Source organism: Eriocheir sinensis, chromosome 32 (genome assembly GCF_024679095.1).
Source record: "Eriocheir sinensis breed Jianghai 21 chromosome 32, ASM2467909v1, whole genome shotgun sequence".
Classification (NCBI taxonomy): domain Eukaryota; kingdom Metazoa; phylum Arthropoda; class Malacostraca; order Decapoda; family Varunidae; genus Eriocheir; species Eriocheir sinensis.
The window spans coordinates 12,222,023-12,246,964 of NC_066540.1; the positions used below are offsets into that span (position 1 = coordinate 12,222,023).

The following is a 24,942-nucleotide window of genomic DNA, read 5'->3' on the forward strand; positions in this document are numbered from 1 at the left end:
TATTATTATTATTATTATTATTATTATTATTATTATTATTATTATTATTATTATTAGTAGTAGTAGTAGTAGCAGTAGTAGGCTAGTAGTAGTAGTGGCAGTAGAAATATTAGTAATACTCTCAATAATAATGTAATAGTGATAATAATGATCATAGTAATAGTAATAATAACAATAACCATGAGTTTAATGTTACTACTACTACAACTACTACTACTACTACTACTACCACTACTTCTACTACTAACGGTAATAATAATGATAATAGCAGGAAGTCAGAGTAGCAACGAGGCTTAAAGTGTTCTTACCTAACTATACTTCCAGAGAGGCATCGGCGCAGGTGTTCACGGTCTCAAAGTTCGCCAATGCTACAAGAGTTTTTCCCGGTACTTCCTTAGAGTGAACTTTCCAGGATCGACCGTACGAGGTTGCCACTTATATGTAGTTCTTTGTGCTGCACGAAACCCCCCAGGCACTCCGGCATTACACAGTGGGAGACGTACTTCACTGAGGAACTGTCCGCGTCCTCTTCCTCATGATAGTTTTAACATGTCTCTACAAGTTCAAGTATTGCTGGCTGGGGATAATCCGGCCTCCACACCCTTGACCTGCTTTTTCTTTTCTCTAGTGTTTTCTGAGAGAGAGAGAGGGAGAGAGAGGGAGAGGGAGAAGAGAGAAGAGAGATTAGAGAGAGAGAAAGAGCTTACGCAAGACTTATCAACAATAAAAAAAAATCAACAAAGGTAACGCATCGGGTTTTAAGAGGTTAACCAACATAGATCTATTATTTGTTGTCTCTGCTCTTAGTGTCATATTATTAAACATTTCATCGCCCAATCTCACGTATTTAACAAGGCTTCCATTAGAGTGTGGGTCATTTCCAGGGGTAGCTTTATGACCCCGGTGGCTGCTTGACCCTTCCTCTGTACCATGAACATAAAAGAACCCTCATTAGAACCCGACTGACCTCCTTTTCGGCCTTGGGTATTAGTTGATGCGAGAGGCGAAAGCTTCTAACAATAGCCACCTACGTAAGCCTCGGGCCACATCACATCTCTCTCCAAGGTCTGTTCAACGCTGTAACTCTCGTCTAATTCCTGCTCGCGATGAATGGGCACTGACGCAGCCATGTCCCGTTCTGTTCGTGTTCATCCTTTGTGTGTGTCCTCGTGTTAGTTTTGTTTCCCACCAGTTTTCCTTTTGATTTTTGCTGTTTCTGTTGTTGTTGTTGCTGCTGTTGTTGCTGCTGTTGTTGCTGTTGTTTGTATTCAATTGGCTGTCTCCTCCCTCTCAATGGGTTTTCAATTTCCATGTATTTTCCTTTAGCTTTTTCCTCCCCTTCCCTCTCCGCTCTTCTCTTCGTTTTCCTTTTCTCTTTCCTTCCCTTCTCTGTTTTGTTCCATTTTGTTCTGTTCTCTTTTCTTCTCTCTTTTCTTCTTCTCCTCTCCTCTGTTTTCTCATTTCTTACCTCCACTTCCTTTTCCTACCATTCCTTGTAATTTCAGGATGAGAACTCCACTGTGTATTTAAAAGCAATATGCCTCCTAGCGTCTCACATAGCAAGCTTGTCACAGCGAACCCGAGAATAGCATAAACGTTCGTGCAGGCAGAGCTAGCGTGCTTCGAGTGGTCTTGGTCATTCCTGAGAGTGGCACCGATAAATGTTTACTCATGTACGACCTGCAGAGGCTTCCCACGCATGTCAGGTGTGTCCAAGGTGTGTATTTCTGGGGTCACATTGTTGGGGTTCACGTTTGTCAGGGTTGATGGATGTTGTTTAATTCTCGGATCATGGGATAATCTCGTGCTTTGAGGCCTCTTCCTCCCCCTCCTCTTCGTCTTCGTCTTTTTTTTCTTTATTTCTTCTTCTTTGTCTTCGTCTTCGTCTTCGTCTTCGTCTTCGTCTTCTTCTTCTTCTTCTTCTTCTTCTGCTTCTGCCTCTTCTTCTTTTTATTATTATTATTATTATTCTTTTTGTTCTTATTCTTCCTCCTCCCCCTCCTCCTCCTCCTCTTCCTCCTCCTCCTCCTCTCCTCCTCCTCCACCTCCTCCTCCTCCTTCTCCCCTCACCCGTTTTATTCTTTCTAATTAGTTTCCTCTCGTACCAACTTTCTTTGTTCCCTGTAATAGTTTTGTTATATATCTCAACTTCGAACATGTTTTCCTTTATTTCTTGATTGCTGTCGTGCTCTTTCTCGTGATTTTCTTACTTGTCTTCCTCCTCTTCCTCCTCCTCTTCCTTCCTCTTCTCTTCCTTTCCCTCCATCTCCTCTTCCCTCTTCGTCCCCACTCTCCGGTTTTCGTATTTCTTCCTCTAGTTTTCCTCCTAATCTTATGTCTCGGAGTAGTATGTTTATCGCTCTTCTTCTAATATCGGATTGGCCCCAGGACTCACCAAGGCCGGCTCGCTCCTCGCTCCATTTCCCTGAATTAAACACTTATTCCTTTCACGCTGATTGGTCCAATAACGTACGTCCATTCTTCTGATTGGCTGCCGCAGTTTTGCACAGCTTGCCGGGCGAACCAATGTCATTTCGTTATTTCAATGTTACTGAGGCTTAAATACGAATTACGGAAGTTCTGGATTGCGAGCGGTTCATATTATGCTCGAGATGCATTACGAGCGGGCGATATACATGGAAATACTCGTAGATAGGCCGTAGTGTGTATTCATAGCGTGTCATGGTGTGTATCCATATATTGAGATACATAGAGCGCAGGAAATGGTGGAGTTAAGGTTTTTAGAATGCATTTTTCTTTACTATTTGCCACGCGACCCCGCCTCGTTGTTCTTGAAATACATTGCTGCACCGTTAGTTACTCCTGGACTCACTGGTGCTGGGGAAAAAAAGGATATTCTCTTGCTTGCTAAGTGCACATACCGAGCTTGTAATATATTTGTTAGGATAAGCAAGGAAGATATATAGTTTCAGGAGGAGGAGGAGGTAAAAGAGGAGGTGGAGAGGGAGGAGGAGGAGGAGGAGGAGGAGGAGGTGAAGAGGGATGAGGAGGAGAAGAGGGATGAGGAGGAGGAGGAAGAGAAGGAGAAAGAGGAAGAGGAGGAAGAAGAGGAGGAGGAATAAGAGAAAGAGAAAGAGGAGGAGGAGGAGGTGGAGGAGGAGGAGGTGAAGAGGGATGAGGAGGAGGAGGAAGAGAAGGAGGAAGAGGAAGAAGAGGAAGAAGAAGAGGAGGAAGAAGAGGAAGAGAAAGAGGAGGAGTATTGCATGTGCATCATGATCACAGTCAGCCAGTTGCACACACGAGATGCTGAAGTCTTCCCTGTGTTTGTGCTACGAGTGAAGGAGACCCAAGGCCGCTCTCAGACACTAGTTCCGGTGGGATTGGTTTAGAGAGCATATTCTTGCAGAGCAGTGTTTATTTACTTTCGATTTTTACCTCAGCATCCCTTGTATTAATTTTCAAGCACGCCAACACCCTTCTAAGTCTAGTTATAGGGATACAGTTACATGAATTAGTATAGTTTAGCATTCTTGGGTGTGATAACAATCAAGGTTAACCCCTCGGCTGTGGATTTCCTACCAGAAGACCTCACCAAGCTACAGGAATGGAGTAAAAAGTGTCTCCTACAATTCAATGAAGAAAGAGGCAAAGTCCTGCACGTTGGGAGGCGATATCCAGCATACCAATACCACATGGGAAACACTCCACTATCCACCACAGCGGCAGAGAATGACATGGAAATATATGTTACCAGGCTGCCAGTAAAGGCCAAATCCGTGCCGCAGCGGACGGGTTAAGAAAGGTTGTTGTTGATATAATTCATGGGTGTCTTCACTTTGCTGGAATGAAATGATGCTTCTGTTTGATATGGTTTTACTTTTGATATTGTTTTACTTTTCTTTATTTACTTTTTTTCTCTTTCATTTAGGTTAATTCATCGGCTACAAACTATGCTGCTGGACTGGCAAGGGATAGATATTTTTATTTGTTGTAAAACGGACAGTCTGCTGAGAAAGACAATCCTGCCCCGGAACATCAAATAATATTAAACCCGACGGAATTTCACCAAACATGTCCCTTGAAATTAGCGGCCTTCAGCCTCTCTAATTTCCGCTCATTCTCTATTCCATCGCCCTCACGGTGGCCGATCGTAATGTAGGTGGCCGTATTTTGCATAAGACTCCTTGCCAGCTTTGACCAAGTGTACATGTGACCTGCGCGGTGAACCCAGACGAACCAAGATCACTCCGGGAAATGAATGCGTTATCCCCCCTGGTTCAGCGAGCAAAATTAATAGTGCAGGAGGAAGGGGAAAGGAGCGAGGTAAGGCAGACCAATAAGAGAAAGTGCAGCCACTGACTTCGATGAATAGTGTAAGATAAAAGATTGTAAGAGTTCTCCCGTTGACTCACGTGGTATCAGGAAAGGCTGCGAGTGCTGGGCTGCGAGGAAAATGAATTTCTTTATTGGAATTTCTTGAGGACGAAATGAATTTACATATTGTCATGTTTTCCTATTCGTGGCAAAATACGCTTGGAAACTCCATGTATATGCATAGACCAGCTACAACGTTATTTGCATGTTTATTAACTCTATGCGGATACTGCCAGTACGAAAAAAATGGATGAATAAATGAATAACTAAATGAATGATAACTAAATGTATCCTAATAATTAATGGTATTTTGAATAAATGTATAAATAAATAACCAGAGAGAGAGAGAGAGAGAGAGAGAGAGAGAGAGAGAGAGAGAGAGAGAGAGAGAGAGAGAGATTGTTACCAAGATAGAGAGATACCGAGATAGAGAGATACCGAGAGACTGACCAACCGACTATTCATATAACAAACGGATCCTTGCAACGCGCCACATACAGGAGACAGCGAACCCGAATCCACGAGCACGACTTGGCCCAAACACGCCCCGGAGAGCTCTGCACGGCGGCCAGCAAATACGTGCTCGACTTATTTGCTTGCGTCCCAATATATACCGCCCCGCCTTGCCGCCTCCGCTCGCCAGGTGTGTATAGCCCCGGCCGTCCTGCGCACCTCACCTTTAGGAAAGATTTATGTGGCATTATCATTATTATTTTTCTCTATTCTCTGTCATCAATGAATTTTCTGGCCCGAGCAGTAATGGCGCAGCGTGGGAAGTTGTTGTCTCGTGTGTTTATTTTTGTGTGATTGTGTGTGTGTGTGTTTGTATTTTTGTGGGTGGTTGAAGGGCTGGATCCTAGTTTTCCTTTCAGATTCGTCCGACAAAAAAAATCTTATCAACATCCGAAAGTGGAGTATTTCTTAATTTTTCGTTCACATTAACTCCGCCGCCTTTTGTCACCTAATTTTCTGTCTGCTGAGGCTCGTGTGGTCGTGCGGTGCGTTCCGTGTGGGTGAAGAAAGACCCGCTTGTTCGGCGCTCCATTCATTGCGTCTTTATCAGCGCGCTCCCGGCCCCGCCCTGCTCGCGAGTATAAACAACTCAACTCTTTATTTGCTCTTCTTACGCTGTCTCTCTTTCTGTGTGTGGTGGCGGGGAAGGGAGGTGTATGCATGTCTGTGTTTCCGCGTGTGTGTGTGTGTGTGTGTCGCCGTGTCGTTTTTTTTCTTTCACTCACCTCATCTCCGCTTCTCTTTTCCCTTCTCTTCTCTGCTTTTTTCTTCTCTCTCTCTCTCTCTCTCTTACACACACACACACACACACACACACACACACACAGCGATACCGCTTCGAACCCCTCGCAGTGGAGACGACCGGCGTGCTGGGACCCGCGGCCTCCAAGTTCCTGAGAGAATTTGGACGTCGTATCACAGCACAGACGGGAGAAAAGCGGGAAACCTGCTGGCTCAAACAACGCGTCAGCCTTGCCATCGTACGCGGCAACGCTGCCGCCATCACGGTGCCGGCAACGGGCCCGTGATGGGCCCTTCTTTGGAAACATAATATAGGATAATAAATTTCCTTTGACACACGCACACACCCACACACACACCTTAAGAGGGGCACGTCACAGCAGCCTGCGGAAAGGTCGGGGCAGCTGCCATCACACTCCGCGATGCCAAAGAAATAAATATTGGTGGAGACGACTTCACAAAACACACACACACACACACACACACACACACACACACACACACACACACACACACACACACACACACACACACACACACACACACACACACACACACACACACACACACACACACACACACACACACACACACACACACACTCACTCTTGTCCCAGAAACGCACTTAATCAACGAATAAGTGAACACATTGTTGGGCTTCATTAACAGGAACTTTTCATTCAAGGAGAGATATTTAATAATGCTGGACAATAGTTTAGTCCGCCCTCACTTAGAACACGTAGGACAATTTTGGTTTCCCCGCTATGCAATAACGTTGCTAAATTAGGTGTTCAATTTAGGGCGTAGGACTGCAGAAATTATTTTACACCAACGTTGTGCGAGAATGGAATAAGCTTCCCCGTTCCGTGCTTTAGTGCGTCACGTCTGATTTTTTTAAGGGAAACTCAACCTCCACTTCTCCACCTTAATATTCACTAAAGCAAAAATTCAACGTCTTGGTGGCCGATTGATGTCGTTTCACCTCATTTCACCTCACTTAGCCTCCACCATAGGGCTTTGTGGTTCATAAATTTATACATATCAAAGTAAATTCTCTCACTCAGTCACTACTCACTTACTCACTCACTCACTTATTCACTCTGACACACACACACACACACACACACACACACACACACACACACACACACACACACACATTCGGAAGTGATCACCGAGCTTTTCGATGATTTATAGTCTGAAATATTCGCATTTTGAACACGCTCAGTGACCCGCCGCAGTCAGGTCACGTCGTCCAAAAGTTTATGGGCGACTCATTTTTTCTCAGACGCTTTTGAGTTTCCGCCGAGTGCTCGCTGACGCTTCTTATAAATGGCTCCCTGTGGCTGGTGCTTTCGGGGACGTCGTTAACCCACTACTTGACGAAACCCAGGCCTCATCATGAAGAGGTTGGGTGAAGTGTTTCGAGGCTATGATATGTATGGGAAGGCCTCCGGTATTTGTAGCATCAGCTGGGAGTTCCTGAAGACTGGCGGCAAGCTCGTGACCATTTGGTGCATGCATTCCTAACTACTGCGTGGTTGCTTGGTACCATTCCTCCTGATTGGAAGAGGGGTCCAGTTGTTCCTAATTGTAAAGGGAAGGGGAACCGGCAGAACTGTAACGACTATTGCGGCAATACACGGCTAAGTGTGCCGGGAATGGTGACTGCCCATCTGTTGCTGATGTAAGTGTGTGGCCACATGCTGAGGTTTCAAAGACCTGAGCAGTCTGGGTCGACCCCAGGCAGACGGGTCGGTCATTTCCTGTAAGCGTTCTTCTGGAAAGCTGACGCGAGTTTCTGCTGGAATTCCTTGCATGTGTCTTGGGGAGGCGTTTGATTCAGTGCGTGATATCGTGTGTGATCTCATGGGGTGTCCTCACAGGTTATTGGCTCATTAAATGCCCTTAAGCTGTGATAAAGTGCTGAGAAATGAGGAGGACGTATGAGCACCATTATTTTTCTCCAAAAGTGCAGAATGTTACTATTAAATACTGGTAAAATCGTTGATCCATCCCTGTGGAACTCCTCTTGGCAATGTCGGGTCACCAGAATTTTTTTTTCCCACTGCGCCATAATCTTAGCAAGGTTACTACGTGGATGTTTTGGTGGTGGCCTCGAGGCATCACAACAGCGGGAATGTGATGGCCCTCGAAACCCTCACTGCCCGGCTGGCGGAGGGCCTTCCGAGGGACCCTCAATAATAACGGCGGCAGGCGGACTAGGCAGCGCGACCCTCTGCCTTTGCCTCCCTGTGATGAAGATGTTGGCGGTAATGACGACGGTAAAGGCATTCATGTGGATGTTGAGGGACACCAAAAATGACATCCATAATATTATATCTTATCCTGATGTTCATTTTACATTAAACTTTACTCCAAGCGTTACTAAACAGATCTCACCAAAATTACTATATTTTTTCTTTGTGAGAAAGCGATCATGAATGATGCAAACCCTTCTCTCAAAGGCTTCTGCGAAAACAGCGTAAAGTGTAAAATAATTACGTTAGTGTGATTAATCACCTCTTGAGAAGCAAAGGCCACGGAAGAGTTAAGGGGGAAGTTACTTGAAGTCGAGAATAAAAGTGACGTATAGAATGAAAGTGGTAGTAGTAGTAGTAGTAGTAGTAGTAGTAGTAGTAGTAGTAGTAGTAGTAGTAGTAGTAGTAGTAGTAGAAGTAGTACTGTAGTAGTAGTAATAGTAATAGAAGTAGTAGTAGTAGTAGTAGTAGTAGTAGTAGTAGAAGTAGTACTGTAGTAGTAGTAATAGTAATAGAAGTAGTAGTAGTAGTAGTAGTAGTAGTAGTAGTAGTAGTAGTAGTATCAATAGTATCATCATCATATTCATCATCATCACTATCATCATCATCGCCATCAGTATTAAGTGTTTTAAAGATGACTGTCAATGTTTAATTTTCACTGTTAGTATAATTGCTTTGTGTGTTCCTTAGGGTTAGCGATAAACATCATATCTTTTTATTCCGCTGCGTGTTTGGGAGACAACTAGAAAAAAAGAAAAAAAAACGTTCTAAAGTGTCAGAAATGAAAATGGTCTCCCTGCTGAATGACGCAACTGGTTTATTTCTGCCACGAGTTCAACCGACAAATCTCCCTGATGGTTACCTGAAAGCACGGCGGGCCAGTGCAAGGAAGCTAATTACTGAGGTGATTGAAACGTGAGGAAGACTGCGGCGAGACGTAAAGACTCCCGCAAACGTGATCCCCAGACAGAGAAGGAAAAATACAGTCTTTTTAAAGCGCTGACTCTGAAGGGAGTGTGCTTGGCGCGTGGAATGCAGTGCAGTGCCTGAAAAAGATGTTCTCTGTTGGTTGCATTTGGTATTCAGGGCATCAGTGACCCGCAGTGAATGATGTGGCTGCCTGCTCCACCAGCAACGATCACATCAAAGGAAAGGAAAAGCCTCGGAACACTCCGATACACTGCACTAGGCTGGATGGAGGACGAAGAGGAGGAGGAGGAGGAAGAGGAAGAGGAGGTGGAGAAGGAATAGGAGGAGGAAGAGGAAGAGGAGGTGGAGACGGAATAGGAGGAGGAAGAGGAGGAAGAGAAGGAGAAGGAGGAGGAAGAGGAAGAGGAGGTGGAGAAGGAATAGAAAGAGGAAGAGGAAGAGAAGGAAAACGAGGAAGGGGAAAAAGAGACCGAGGAAGAAGAGGAAGAGGTGAAATGAGGAATGGAAAGAGGAGGAGGAAGAAGAGGAGGAAAAGATGAAGGATGAAGATGAAGATAAGGATGATGTGGACGTCGGGACACATGTAGAAGGAACACAGACTTAGCCATAGAGCCTTTCCTTGGCTTCAGCACCTTCGTAACCGTCACCACAAAGATACGAGTCGAAAAACGGCAAAGGAAGCAACGAACTCATTCCACCGTTGCCAGATTGTCGTACTCAGCCTCCTATGTTTGCCGATCTCCGACCCAAACACTACCTCCTCGACCCCAATATCTACCTTCATAAATTATATAGTTATCGTTAAAATGGTTAATTATTGGTGTTTTCTGGGTATAGCTATGTCTCAGAAACCGGTAAATACGAGGCTCTGAGTACGATAATCTGACAATGGTGACTCATTCACTCTTCATGGAGAGAAAGCAACTTGGGCCTTCTCTACCATACCAACCATCCACGCCCTCCACACCTTCCCTATCGTCACCACAAACCCCTGCAACACTTTATTATATATGCAACAGAGTTATCACCATTACCACCACCATGGCAATCTACTCTTCTCCCGTCTAATCCACCCCCTGCCACCTTCATTACGACGGCAATTAACACAACCACCACCTTCGCCTCCAACGTACGCACCATTACCCTCAACAGCCCTGCCACCACTAAACACACCACAAGCACCATCACCACCACCACACAGGGCCAGTTTTACAGTCCAATACACTAAGTACGTAAGCTCCCCAACCACACAAAACACGACCAAAACTCCTTGTAGCCCTAGTGTTTGGCGTTGGTATAAAAAAGGAGAAGGAAATTTTAGGGAACCACACAGGGAATCTCTCTATTAGTATCTGGTATTGAGCAGAAATAACGGATCACTGTGGAGAATATAGTTTGTTTTGGGCGATAACAATGACGCGATGTTGGATTGTCGAACTGGCCAATAATTATTAACGTTATTACCATCACCACCACCACCACATTCACCACCACACCATCACCGCCAACCCAGCAATGAAAATAGTCCTACAGCCATCCCTACAACCACCACTGCAACTACCACCACCACCACCATCACCACCACCCACTTTACCATCACCGCCACGTGTGAGATGATTCTTTAGGGAAAAATGCTTTACTCAAGTTGCACAGTATATGCGAGGGTTTGCGAACTTCTCCAATTTGTTAGACGACGAGCGAAGAAAAATAGAACAGAAAAGTGAGTCCATTTATTACTCAAGAGAAAAAAAATTGTGAATGCGTTGCTATTTTTCTCCGCGACTTTACTAAAATTGGAAGTTAGCGGGCTTTTTTTTCACATTTGTTACCTTTTTTATGCCCTTGAACTGACTCCTCTGCTGTAAAAAAAATAAAATAAATAAAAACGGTATTGTAATGGTGGTGTTCAAAGTGTCTGAGGGCAAAGAACTCGCGGATATAGAGAGAGCGGCGGTGTTCAAAGGCAAAAAACTCGCAGATGGAAAGAGAGAGGTGGTGTTCAAAGTGTCTGAGGGCAAAGAACTCGCAGATGGAATGAGGGAAAAAGGGAGAAAGGGAGGCCGTCAATGGAGGTGAACTTGCTCGGCGTGGCGGCTCTCAATGAATACAGATTGAACGAAGGGCGGATTCCTCCCCCGTGATGAAGATACTTTTTATCAGGAAAGAGGAAACCTCTGCCGAAATGAGGAAATTCGTGGCTCAGGTTGAAGATGGAAAAAATCGTGAAGACAATCTCGCAGTGGTGGGGGAAACTCAATATGAATTTTCCTTTTTAATTATTGAAATGAAATTGGGAAATCTATTAGCTTAATTCTACTTTTGCCTCGTAAAGCGGAGGATGAGCAGGAACAAAGGGCGTCTCACGGAATGGTAACCCGATGTCTGCTAAATGCCTGGCGCTGCTGCAGGTGGGACAGAGGTAGTGGAGGAGGAGGCAACATTGCTAGGTTTAGGGGCTGAGGAAACGCCAAGCACGTCACTGTGAGGCCAAACGTGTACGTGGCCATGACCTGCGCCCGCCTGTGCCGCCTCTGGCCCTCACTGCTGCAGGTATGGGCACGGGGTAGGATGAGGAAGGGGCTCACGCACTACCACGTCAGGTGAAGGGCCGAGGGAAGTAGGGAACACACACACACAACCTACCAGACTATGGGGCCGAAAGAGGAAGGGGAAACAGACTATGTTCTCAAGGGAGGGAGTACAAGACAGGGGACACGCACTTAACCCTGCCAGATGAAAGGTTACAGAGACGGAAGAGACACATACTACCCTGTAAAGTAAAGGGGTGAGATGCAGAAGCGAGGCACACACACACACACACACACACGCACACAGGATCAAAAAAATAAATTGTGTTGCTTTCATTAGTCATACCTTTGCTTTTCTTCCACCTTTCCTTTCTCTCTCCTTCCTCGCTCTTTCTCTCCCTTCCACTCACCTCGTTTACTTTACTTTACTTTACTTTACTTGTCTTCATCACAGCAACTCTACCTCCCTGTCTCTTCTAGCGAACCTAACCTCACTGTCTAACTCATAACACGCTTCCTAACTGTCAACTACCAAGTCTACGGTGCCTGTTCCCTCCACCCCGCTGTCTCCCTTAAAACCACCTGCTCTGCCTGGGTGCCTCTTTCTCCTCCTCCTCTTCCACCTCTCACCTCCACCCCCCTTGCCCGTCTCTTTACCTGTTCCTACATCCACCTTACCTGTCTCACTCTCCTCCACCCTTCTTGCTTTCCTCCACCTTAACTACACTTTCCACCCACCCTTCCTGCCTCCACCCATTCCATTCTCGTTGCTTCTTCCACTCACTGCCTGCTTCTTCCACCCACTGCCTGCTTCTTCCACCCACTCTTTGCCTCTACCATCCACCCGTCTACCTCCCTCCTCCTCCTCCAACCATAGAGTCTCATGCATTTAAATGTGTGGATGATGCCCCCGCTGCCTCCTGACCCCCGGATCAACGCTGCGCCTCGCCCGGGCTCCAAAGGCATCCACTCCCTAACATGGAATTGGATCTCTTTAAAAATATATGTGTATGTATATGTTTCATTATCGATAACGAGGGGGGGGGGCTAGTTTTTTCTTGCCTGCTTGCCGAGATACTGCCATGTTTACATTGCCGTGTTTGTGTTTGTGGTGGGAGTGTAGGCGTTTGTGTTTGTGGTGTTTGTGGTGGTGATTAGGTTGTTTACTGTGAAGGTGGAAGTAATACTGTTGGTGTTGGTACTTGAATTATTGATATTGCTGTTATTATTATTACCTCCGCCAACGAAGTTTCAGGAGATTATATTTTCTGTCCGGTCAGTATGTTTATTTGTTTGTTTGTTTGTTCGTTAACAGTCTCCTGTGCACAATTTTGCGGATATCTCAACCAATTTTTCAGGAAAGATTCGTGTCCATCCAGAATAGAACCCATTAATTTTTTAATGTCAAAGGTCAAAGGTCAAGGTCGCACAAAACGCACATTCACATATTTTTGGCCATAACTTCGGTTCTCATCATCGTAGAGACTTCAGACTTAGCTCATATTTTAGCTCATGGAAAGACGACCCTTGCATGGCCTTGACCTTGACCTTTGACCATGATCTCGAAAAGCTCGCCCAAGGTCAAAGCTTCCCAAAAAATAGAATTTCATCAAATTCCGATACAAATGCTTCCATATGATGCATAGGATCACAGTTGATGCCCATACCAATTTTCAGGACGGTCTTTGGCGGAGGTGTGCACTCTCCGAGTGCTATGCGTCTAGTTATTATTATTATTATTATTATTATTATTATTATTATTATTATTATTATTATTATTATTATTATTATTATTATTATTATTATTATTATTATTGTGTTCGTTGTTACACAAGGATATACAAAGATATATGGAGGCTACAAGCGGTCGGGCGGCCTGCACATGGCAGGTCTTGCGAAGGAGTTATTTTTCAACTCCGACCCTTTTCCATAAGTCTATCTAACATCTACTCAAAGTTTTCAAACGTGTTTGCATCAACTACATATCTGCTCAACTTATTACGGATTAACTATATTTGCGAACCATCTTGTTTAGCTGTCTCCTTCGTGATTCTGAATGTATTCAAATTTATTCCCATTTCCGCGTGCCCCAACATCTGTTTTCAGTATAATTGCTTCATCTAAATCGCTCTTAACCTTCGTAGTCTACGTCTTTGCAAATAATGGTATTTATTAATTGTAGATGTTGCTGATGTCTCTTCTTTTTCGTTTCTTGGTCTGTAGTGTTTCCTGACGCGCGTCTACTCCTGTATGAACACGGGCGGCGTAATGCTGACGGATAACCTTCATGGTGCACACCGGGGTGAAGCGGAGACATTGTGGGAGTCGATTGAACAGTTTGTTTGCCATATGTACCTGAGTGAGAGGATGCTTCAGAAAAGTCACCATAAATTTTTCAGTAAGTTTATGGGAGCACAGGGAGAGGAAAGACTGTGAGAAGAGAGAGTATAACTTTGCATCACATAAAGAGGGGCGGAAGTTCTCGTTGAAATATTCCGGTAAAGAACGATTCTTTTGAAGTGGTGGAATAATTTAATGATATGCGCTCCTCTGTTTTCTAAGAAAATAAAAGCACGCTGCAGGTGTATCTTTTTATTTCGCCTGGATCTTGACTTGCTTCTCTAATTACCACCACACAAAAATAAGTCAGCTATAAAAAGATTTAGGTCGGAAAGCTGGGGAGGAAAGTGCGTAGAGGAAAGCAACCAATAAGCAACAAGTAATTTTTCTACTTTAAGGTTAAGTAATCTTTTATGCTTGGAAGGAATTTCCAAGAATATAGTTTGGTGCCGATCCTTGTATGTGGGGGGGGCATAAAACCAAACAAGTAAGAAACCATAAGAAAGAGGAAGAAAGTAATGAAAGTAAACACACTAAGGAAGGGTAATTTAATGTGTGGATGTAAGGGTGTTGAAAAGCAGGTCAGGCAGATAGAGGAAGAAAGTGCCGGATGAGGAAGGAGTGTGGAGCTGACTGAAATAAATGAGAGGAAAGATGGAAAGTTACGTTGATGAAGTTTGTGGGTCAGAAAAGAGGTAATGCATGCCAGACAGGTCAGGCAAATATAAGAAGAGTTTGGTGGTTGTAATTAATGTGTAAAAGAAGAAATAATGGAGAAAGAAGGGAGAAAGGTACGGCGATGTAGTTTGTGGAGGGTCTAGAAGAGACGGGCCGAAAAATGCGATGAGAAAGGGCGAGGGTGGTGCGCAGAAAGCATGTCATGTGAATAGATAAACAGCGAGCTGGCCGGTGGAGGTGTGCTGAAGGAAGGGACACGGTGAGGGCGGTGGTATGAAAGCGATATGTGAATTATGTTAGCAGGAAAAAAGAAAAAAAACAGCACGATTGTCTCTGTTCACACCTTGTTTTTGTGTTTCATTACCCGGTCTTTGCCTCTACTGCCTTGTCTCTCCTAGCAACTCTTCCCTTTTCATCCTCCTCCTTTTCTTCTTGAGGCAGTTGACGCAGATGATAGTGATGAGGACAATGAAAATGATGATGTTGGTTTTGAGATTGTTCTTCTAGTTGTTATTGTGGTTTCTCGTATTCAATTTTGTTGTTATTTTTTTTCAATGGTAACCTCCTTGCTTTTAAAATTGGTGGGGAGAAAGTAAAAGAGCAGCATGCAAGTCTTGGAATGCTGCGACACTCCTTGGCCGGTTGGCTGCATGGGGGGCAATGTGCTGGCCGCGGTTATGACCCGTGACGACGCTGCTTGAGCTGTTCTGGGGATGTTGTTGTTGCTGTTGCTGTTGCTGTTGTTGTTGTTGATGTTGTTGTTGTAGTTTGATGAGACCACACACACACACACACACACACACACACACACACACACTTACACACACACACACACACACACACACACACACACACACACACACACACACACACACACACACACACACACACACACACACACACACACACACACACACACACACACACACACACACACACACACACACTGTATATATTTAGTTTACGAATTACATTTATTCTTCATATTTCGCTCGCCTGGCCACCCTCTCCCTAGGTGTCGGTGAACCTCTCTCTCTCCGCGCCGCTGTAAATCATGCCGCTGTGTAAACCTCATCAGCAGGAATTCACGGCGTGTCACGGTACAGTGCGCCGATGTAATTTGGAGTAATTTGCATGCATACATAATATATCTGGAAACATTGCAGGCAGCGGAATTGTTTTAGTTCTTACTTCGAAAACATGCAAGTTTCCCCGGTCTGCTTGGTGGCTATTCCAAACAAAGGCGAGACACTGCCTTACTTTAATGCAGAAGAAGTGTGAAAATCAGAGGTGGTGAGGTGAGTAGTATTTTAATTCTTGGGAAACGTAAGAGAAAACAAGTGAAACATTGTAATTGAGGTCTTCTTTTTGCTTTTTTTTTTTCTTTTCTTACAGCAGAGGAGTCAGTTCAAGGGCATAAAAAAGGTAACAAATGTAAAAAAAAAAAAGCCCGCTACTCACTGCTCCTAAAAAGAGTTAGAGGAGTGGCCGAAAGATAGGTCAATTTCGTACTTTTTCTATTGTGTCTTCGGCCTTGCCTCACCTGGTATTGATCCTGTAGAGTAAAAGGTTCGCTGTACACGCCACAGTTTCGAAATTCTACACTCTGCGGCTCGCTAGTGGATGTTTCGGGGATTTTTTCGTTCCTCTTTTTGTGCCAGGGAGCCTTAATAAGTCAGGCCACACGAAATAGCTGTGTTGGGCTACAGAATGCAAATTCGGCATCTGCCAGAATATAATCTTGGGATTGTGCGGATTCGGCCCTGCGCCTCAGCCTCTTTCCGTCTGCCTCGGCGAAATGTGGAGTCCCTCAATATCTTACTCCACTCATTCCAGCAGCAGTTGAAATCCCTAAAAGGAGTATTCTTTCATGGGTCACGGCACATCACCCTGCCGAGGGGAGAGTCACATTTTTCTCGTTCCTTTTTACGTGAATTTCGTTCAGGAAGTCTGAAACGAGGTCGCTTCTATTTGGAGAGCCGGCCACTGGGGGTCAGCCTTCATGGTTGTTTCATGTTTAGTATTAAAGCCCGCTATGTCTTATTCTGTTCTTGATTTCTATGTTGTTTTGACGAAAGAAATCTTGATCTCATTGTTTATGTTTAAGAAGGTAACAATCGTTCTTGTAAAGTCCCGTGTCGAGCATTTTAGTTCAAAAAGTTGCTAATAATCAAACGATATGTGATTCCAGCTCTTCTTTATCGAAAGGGATATCATAAACGAAGATAGTGTCTAAATAGGTAACGATCGACACGTGGTTTTTAATCTCCTCACGTTCTGAACATTCTCTGAGCGCGTTATGTTTTCGGCCGTGCGGGGATGAGCGCGCGCACTGGCCGGGTCGTAGCGGGTCAGACGCTCTTCTGGGGCATTACTGGAGCGTGATCTTTGACTCTGCCTCGTACACAACCACATGAAAACATAAAACAACAACGTTCACGGTTCTTTGTATCGGTGGTACACGGGACAGATGACAGCACTGAATTTACGAATAGTTTGGCTTCTTTCTGTATCTGGGTTCTCTTCTTGCCTGAGTCGTCCACTCGTCTATCACATGCGTGCCTCACCTACCCTCCCTTCCTCCTGTCTTCCAACATTCCTCTCCTCCTCTAATTAGTCATGAAGAATTCCGTCGGAAACGCAACAATAAAAGCAACAGAAAAGGCTAACAAAATGAAATAACTTTCTTTAAAAAAATTGGGCATACATGTACAAAAAAAAAAATGTAGGAGAGGAAAGTTAAAAAAATATCACCAGGAAAGAATAGTCAGCTGATTTGAGCGAAAAAAATCCGTTTGTAGAGTTGAAGGCAGAGAGCCAGCCTAAGTGGCTTGGGCAAGGGAGAGAGGGAGGGGGAGCGACGGGTGGAGGGCACGGAAGGGAATGAGGGGGGGCGGGGCGAAGGGGAGGCACTGCTGCGTACGTCAGCTGAAGAGGCGGCTAACGAGACGAGTTTAACGAACCGGCCGGTGAAGGGGAGAGCTGGAAGTGGTAAGACGAGGTGTTGTTTTGGTGATCAGCGTAGAAAAAAATGGCCAGGAATCTCGCGTTGGCCTGAAATACTTGTGTAGTAGCCAGCCGTGTAGAGTAGGGACGGAGAGGAAAACACGGCGTGTGTGTGTGTGTGTGTGTGTGTGTGTGTGTGTGTGTGTGTGTGCGTGTGTGCGTTCATATGTATGTGTATGTATAAACACACACCAAGTAACCGTTGGACGAGCCTGTACGTTCCTTCAAACAGGAGGTTGGCGAGCATCAGTGATCGTAGCTCGTGGCGCACTGGTCCCTTAACTATTGCAATAACTCAGCATCTGATACTGAAACAATATTTTAAGATTAGTTTATATATGTTTTCAATACTGTAATGTGGGTACACCAATATATGAATGTTAAGTATATAATAATGGAGGCAGACTGATAAGATATTCGCAAAGATGGTAATTTTTTTTCATCTAAGATCCTTCACGAAAGAAAAATGCATCATAATGAGGCAGTATTAAAAAAAAAAAAGGCTTCAGTAACTACCAACCATATTTTAAAAGTCTGGGAAGAAAAAATGCTTAATTCTCCCCTCCGGCATGTTAATAATACGAATTATTTTTATGTAAAAAGTTTTTTTTTCTTTCCTCTCTCTCTCTCTCTCTCTCTCTCTCTCTCTCTCTCTCTCTCTCTCTCTCTCTGAATATACACCACACACACACACAGACACACACACACACATACACACACACATATGCACGCAAGCACGCACGCACGCACGCACGCACGCACGCACGCACGCACGCACACAGGCACACACGCACGCACACACGCACGCACGCTCACACACACACACACACACACACACACACACACACACACACACACACACACACACAAACACAGTTAGTAAACGGGTGGTTGGGTGGGTGTCTGTGTTGATTCCAATTAATAGGTAAGGAAACACCTTGAATGTTAAAATACAAGAAAATAGAAAATATTAGAAAAAAATAGTAAAATTAACATCACGTGCATTAAATTGGTTATCTATCGTGTTTGATATAGCTATAAGTGCGTGCCACGACTCGTAGTGCAGAACATAAATCTTTGTATTCGTAAAGGCTATCAGAACATTCTTCAAAGGCCGAACAAAGAGGAATGGTGTGAGTAATGTTCCTTTTACCGTTTATAGACAACAAATGGTCATTATAAATCAATAAACAGTTGAATCTGTGATATAATGTCAACGATTCATTATCAGCGGATGTGGCTAAGATATTTCAGATGCAAAAAGGACATTAATTGCCCAAGAGAATGGCTCGCCGCAAAAGAAAAAGCTGGCAAAGTTGAGAGTAAGGGAGTGTGAGGGAAGGAATGAGCTAAAGCGTTCGACTTAATTGGACTAAACTCCGAACAACGAACAAAAATGAGCCGGGAAAGTTGTGTGGGGCCTTTTTCCTGCGGCTGTTAAGCACAAGCTGCCAGCGACGGAGGGCATATATATATATATATATATATATATATATATATATATATATATATATATATATATATATATATATATATATATATATATATATATATATATATATATATATATATATATATATAGATATAAGGTGGAATCTAAGACAGTGATAGTTGGCTTCCAGTAGTGTATTAAAATGTGCTTTAAGACATTCTTGTATCCACAGGGGCACACACAGCATGCAAGGGTTGGGATAAAATATAATTGTGCGAGCCAGGTGTTGGTTGTTGAGGAGCTGCAGAAGTGCGTTCACTTTTCAGGCCCGCCTGATGTGTTAGGTTTGCAATCTTGATCATTGTTGACAACTCAACTGTAATTGACTTGCTACAGGCAACCGGATCGGTGAAGAAAAGCTAATATAGCGTTCTGCACACTGCCCCTGACATGAACCCGCCTCTGCCAGGGACCATTACCTACGGGGACCATATGCTCGTATGTTGAGCTGAGGCGTGCCATTGTAGCAGCAAAATATGTTGCAGTGCACTCCGTCCTGCGATGAAACACTTGGGCGTGAGATTTCACCATGATAGAAAAGGAAAATAAACGTTACTGCTCATTTCTGTTTGCTAATATTGTATGTGATTATTTAGCTTTGAACTCCGACTATTTGAGATCCGTCCATTACATCAGCATTACACTCATATGAAAAAGAAATGAGTTTCCTCTCTTTCCTCTTTAAAAAAATAGAGCTTTCAACTGACAGGAAGAAAGTAAAATACTATTTCCCAAGACTCCCAGCCTAATTTTTACATAATATCTTGACGCCCACTAGATGGCAGCAGCTTGGAGGTCAAGAGGGCCACTCCACGTTATTAACTCCATTCAGTTCATTTCGTTTGAATGGGGCGGCTGCCTAATACTCAGCGCCTGTCCGTGAGAACAAAGAAGACAATAGACAATACGGACTCCTTTTCACACGTTTACGCTGGCGGGCAGACAACTTCTGCCTTTTACCCAGCTCCCGGCAAGGTGTCTGGAAGTCGAGGGTGTCGAGGGATCACCACACATCGAGAAAGATACCGCGCTTTGAGTTGTTGGTGTTGGTGTTGGTGGCGGTGTTGGTGGTGGTGGTTGTGGTGGTCGTGGTGGTGGTGATGGTGGTGGTGAAGTATTTCTTGGCTTACAGGATTTTTTCCTTTACTAGTTAGGCTTATTGAGTTAGTTCCGGTCTGGTGGGGTAGGTCAGTTTATTTCATTTTGCTCCGTGGTGTTATTGGTGTATATTCATGGTCATATACTGCGTCTTTTGATCTCCCTAGCTGGTGTGTGATGTATGGCGTATAGAATAGGAGGAACCTGCTCGTTTAAGTATAAATATATTTTACTTTCTCGTCAGTGAGAGGGCGTTGATCCGTGGAGAATGGAGAAGGTCGTTTAGGTCCTTACATATAGACTCAGATACTTGATTCTCCGGTCACTGGGAAGGAAATCATTATTGAGGGAAATAGATTTCGGCGTTCTCAGCTACTGATTGGTGGAAAGGTAGAATTTAAATGAATGGCATACGAAATATAGGGAAGGTGGTTGTTTATGTATGTAAATATAGACTAAATTTTCCGATCACTGCGAATGGAGACAAGGGAGAGAGTTGAGAGTGGTTCGCTCTTACTAAATGGTACAAGATGTGTTTTCTGGTAGTCTATCGTACGAAGTGAGGAAAGATGGCAGATTTGTGTGTGATATACAAACTCCTTTTCCTCCCGATCTGTGGGGAATTTTCTTTTTCTACTTTTCTTCTAAGAGCATGAAAAGCTGCATTTCTTGAAGCAAAGAGGAAAGAGAAGGTTTTTGCTTTCTCTCTGCAAGGACGGAGATTCTCATCCTCTTCATATTTTATTTATAGAATGCTACGGCACACGCAAAGCCGCTTTTCTGCTCCTCGCCCTCCAGTTGTGGTGTGTAAAAGTCCCTCATCCTCGGCAATTGGTGGATGTTTTCTTAGAGTTGTCACATCTTTTTGTTCTCTGGGGCAGGATATGTTTTAAGGGCCACTTTACCGCAAATGCCAAAGTTGAATAAAAAGTAAAGTTGAGCACATACGTTAAATGTGCGCGTGGCCTCGATGTTCATCTACGTCATATTTACCCAAGTGCTTGTGGTGGAAAATAACACATTACTCTGGGGCACGGCCTATGTGGCATCCTGGCTACCACAGTTACTTTTCCCATTTTTTCCGGGTACTCACATATCGACCAGCACGAAAAGGGGGAATGAGAGGCTGGATGGACTGCGCGCCGATTGCCTGGGCCGAAATTGGAGCCTAGGGCCGCTGATTCCCGGTTAGACGTGCTAACCACCTCACCACGGAGACGCTAGGTTGACGAAGGATAAAGTAAAACGCGTTACTGTGTGTTGGTTTGTGTGTTTGGGTGAACTAGACGTAAAGTGATACAGATATTGCAGGTGCTCTTTCTTTTTACAGGGGATAGTGCGTGAAAACGTAATGGTGATGGTGATGGTGAAGTGAAGAGAGTAGTTCAGTGTTTGAGTCTAACGCAGTAATGCTTGGGGTTCTGAGTACGCATGTAACCCCTTGACTGCGGATTTCCTACCAGAAGGCATCACCAAGCTACATGAATGGAACAAAAAGTGGCTGCTACGATTCAATAAAGAAAATGTAAAGTCATGTACATTTGGAGGGGATATGCAGCACACCAACACCACATGGGAAACACTCCACTCACCACCACAGATGCAGAGAAGGTCCTCAGAGTGTGTTAACAGGCTACCAATGAAAGCCAAATCCGTGCTAATCGTAGCGGACGGGTTAATGTCTTCAGCTCCAATATTTAACAAGTGAAAAGGTGTCATTTTTATAGTTGTGCGTTTTGCGTGCTGCTGTGTACGTGTTCGTGTGTTGGGTGTAAAGGTGTAACATTCAAAGTAATATACATTTTAAGGTCCACGTTACCATTAGTGTAGATATTGATCAAAGGTTAAGTAAAACAGTTTACTTGGTGCATATAAGTGCTTTAAAGTTTCATGAGGCACAGCACAGAATAGTCAAGAACTGCCATGACATCTTGGCCTGAATGTTGGCAAGTCAGTGTCTCAACCTCACAATGGTCGTCGTTTTTCCCGCTTTCCCTTATTGTCCACGTGCATCAACCACCGTCGTTAGTTAGTTTGTTTGCTGACGAAGTAGAAAGTAGAGTACATTTAATGATGAGGCATACGCGACAGCAAGGAGGCCATGGAGCTGTACGCCAGGCTGTAAGCTGTCTGCCATGCCGTGTTTGTCAAGAAAGAAAACAAACTATTATTTGAGGGAGTCTTTGTCCACTCATCCGCTTGTCGTTTCTTTGCACATTTTCCTGGTGTTTGCAGTTACTAGTTTAAATGTACATTATCGTAATATTCATTCTAGATCAATAGTAACTTTGAAACAATTTGTCATTGACGTTTATCAATGTTTTTTAAAAAATTCCCCTTTATTAATGGAACTTGCATGCTCTCATCACCGGATTCTTATATATATATATATATATATATATATATATATATATATATATATATATATATATATATATATATATATATATATATATATATATATATATATATATATATATATATATATATATATATATATATATATATATATATATATATATATATATATATATATATATATATATATATATATATATATATATATATATATATATATATATATATATATATATATATATATATATATAACTACTGAAGCTAGGAAGGCGTGCTTGGTGGCAAATGAAAGCTCTATTAATACAGACTAATAATCAGAAGAAAAAAAATGGAAAGCACTAAATAAATAAAAAAAAGCTATAAGCAAAAAACAAAGACGTGTCGAAATCGCGGCAAAGGGGCCGAAAAACAGGCTATTTTGTGACGGCTCGACGACAAACTTGGAATCGAACTATCAAAATATCCTTCGAGCTGGTCAAACTCCATTGCCAAGAGGGGCTACATGCCAAATTACAGTCTTCTAGAGGCAATAGCAATGCCACACAAGACAAAAACGGGAAAGTGTCTTGGGTTCGTCAAAATCGCTCTCAAAAGGGTTCATGTTTCGAGCTCTAGCGACGAAACTACTGGGAGTAGGGAAATATTATGCATCATATTGGAAAGCACATTGGTAGGGCCAAATTATATATTAAATAAGTTTTTTGAAATTCTCAAAAAATGAGTGGGTTTTATGGTTGGGAGCTCAAATTTTTTTTTTTTCAGAGTCGTTTTTTGCGAATTTATTCGATGTTTTACCCTTTCGAGTCAGTTTTGAGCCCGGTCGCTTATTACAAAATATAGCCCTTTTATGTTGCCGTCGATTGATATCAAAAACCTTTCTGTAGCCCCAGAAATAAAGGAGTTATGGCGATTCGCACCAAACCGATTGATTTTCCAAAATTCGCGGCTTAATGACAAGGGCGCCGCAAAATCAAGAGTCCGCCGCCCATTACTTGAGATGTCACTGATCTAGCGCTTAGACCCACAACCAATCATCTGCCAGCGCGACTCCCGTCCTGCGCCTCGTGATTGGGCTTGTGGTGGAGGCCGCCTTAGTTAACGATGTTTGATGTTCCTGGTGAGAGAGTGGAATACAAAAGCATGAGACAGAGAGTAGCCGGGAAAGGCCTTTGTCCTGTGGCCTGTTTTGCATGGGGAGTGGCACGCTTCTCCGATGTGTTGTCTTCTTGTTGAAACCAAAGCGGAGCAAAGATAACCACATTAAACAGTATCATGCCCAGAGTTTGGAGTCAGCAGAGTCCACGAGTATTTGTCTGCAGAAAAGCGCTTCCCTTCCCTTCCTGCCAACGACATCAAGTTGGATGCAACATTCACGCAAATCCTTCGCTCTCTCTTCTTTAGCTCAAACCTGAAAATATAATGACCATCGTATTTAGAAGAGGTTTATTGTACAAGAATGATTTTTTTCTAAACTGGATTCCATAATTGCCGTATACAAGTAAAAAGTATATAATCAACAATAAATATCGTGTTATGGTTGTGCAATTACTGCCTGACTAATGATGTAAACAAAATTTGCCCATCTTATGCAACAGTTGATCCAAGTAAAGAAATATGAATATATTTTTAGTCTACATGAGGACATTGGGAGGGGAGAACGGAGACTCCAGAATGAGGCACTACCCCAGCATAAGCAGCCAATCAGCAGCGTCCTTGTGACCCATCTGGGAATCAGCGACTGTGGATCATCCTGTTAAACGAGAACGGACTCTGCTTCTGTTAACACCGATGATTTATCTAAACATAGGGATGTGAGCTGTATAATAGAAACTGCTCAAAAAATGTTTGGAAGAACTTAAAACAAACTACAAGCCAACTGTTGAAAAAAAAAAATGCTCGTTTGCAAAGTTTTCGCTTTGAGTAAAGTGCCGACGCCAGCGCTCCTGGTACAAGGTTTCCTCAATATATTTTCTTAACTATCTTAAGAAAAGAACATTAACCTCGAAAACATATGTTCATCTATAAAGAAAGTTGAATTTTATACAGCTTTCACGATGCTTTACGACTGACAGGGGATAAATATAGGAAATGCGAGGGACGGTGCTGCCTGTCGTAAGAGCTGCATGCTCTCAGCGGCCACGGCTCAAAACCCCCGCGAGACTTGGCTTTAAGAAACCACTTCGGTGCACCTCCTAAGTGTGCTTTCTCGCCCTCCTCCTCTCCCCACATGCCAAGGAACATTCTTGGGCCGGTGTTTGCCATATAATTAATCAATCAATCAATATGATGCCGCACACACACACACACACACACACACACACACACACACACACACACACACACACACACACACACACACGCACGCCCCCCCCCCACACACACACACTTTGGGAAAAAAAAGAGAGGACAGAGTGGAAAAGCGTGTAGAGCTGGTGAGAGGCTCCCCTCGAGACGTGTGTATGTATGTGTGTTGGGGTCACTTCATTGTTAATCCTATTTTTTGAAGGATTGAGTCAAGCTCGTGCTCTATCCTTAGAAACACATTTATACCATTTTTTAACTGTTAATGTGTTTTCACGAACGAATTTTCTCAATATTATATTATTCTTTCTTCTTTGACAGCTTTTATTTTTGCTTATTATTGGGCCGCTCTCTTGGGTCT

At 43.6% G+C, this 24,942-nt stretch overlaps 1 long non-coding RNA gene across 1 annotated transcript in view; it reads left to right on the plus strand.

Moving 5' to 3' along the window:
* LOC127006150 (uncharacterized) overlaps positions 1-14,867 on the plus strand; it is a 46,454-nt gene extending 31,587 nt beyond the window's left edge. Inside the window, exon 3 of the long non-coding RNA XR_007759102.1 lies at positions 13,532-14,867. This is a non-coding gene — a long non-coding RNA (uncharacterized LOC127006150). The remainder of the gene's footprint in view (positions 1-13,531) is intronic.
* The last annotated feature ends 10,075 nt before the right edge of the window (positions 14,868-24,942 follow it).